Source organism: Aptenodytes forsteri, unplaced genomic scaffold (genome assembly GCF_000699145.1).
Source record: "Aptenodytes forsteri isolate BGI_AS27 unplaced genomic scaffold, ASM69914v1 Scaffold32, whole genome shotgun sequence".
Lineage (NCBI taxonomy): Eukaryota > Metazoa > Chordata > Aves > Sphenisciformes > Spheniscidae > Aptenodytes > Aptenodytes forsteri.
Window position 1 is genome coordinate 180295 of NW_008795138.1, and position 593 is coordinate 180887.

Genomic DNA, 593 nt, shown 5'->3' on the forward strand with positions numbered 1-593 from the left:
GGCAACGGCAGAGCGGCTGCCAGGGCTGCGGCAGCCTGAGTGCGCTGTGCCAGCGGCCCGGCACGTCCCCCTGTCACCCCCGTGTCTCCCCCGTGCCTCCCCGGTGCCTCCGTGCCAGCCCCGGCCCCGCGAAGGGCACCCCGGGGACAGACCGTGCGGACCCGGGAATTTAGGGGGCGTCGGGAGAAGCCGAGGACAGAGCTCCGTGGGTCTTCGTCTCGCTCCACCTGCTGTGGGGACCGCTGGGTGTCTCGGGGGTGCATTCAGCATCGCGGGGTCCCGCCTTCCCGGCGCCGTGCCGTGCCGGGGTGCTGAGCTCCCCCCCGGGGGTGTCGCGCTGCCCCGAGCTGGAACCGACGAACCCCCTCTCCTTCGGGGGCTGCTGCCAGGATGGGCTTGACTTATTTTCTCAGAAAAAAAAAACCCAAGCCTGGAAGGGAGGACACACACCTGTGGGCTGGCCCCCCCTCGGGACCTGTTGACGATTTTAATAGCTAAAGTCAACGTGGCAGCCTAAAACCGGGGGGAGCGGGTCAGGAAAAGCCTCCTACGGCAGCCTGGCCGCGGGACCTGCTGGGGCTCCCCGCTCCCCG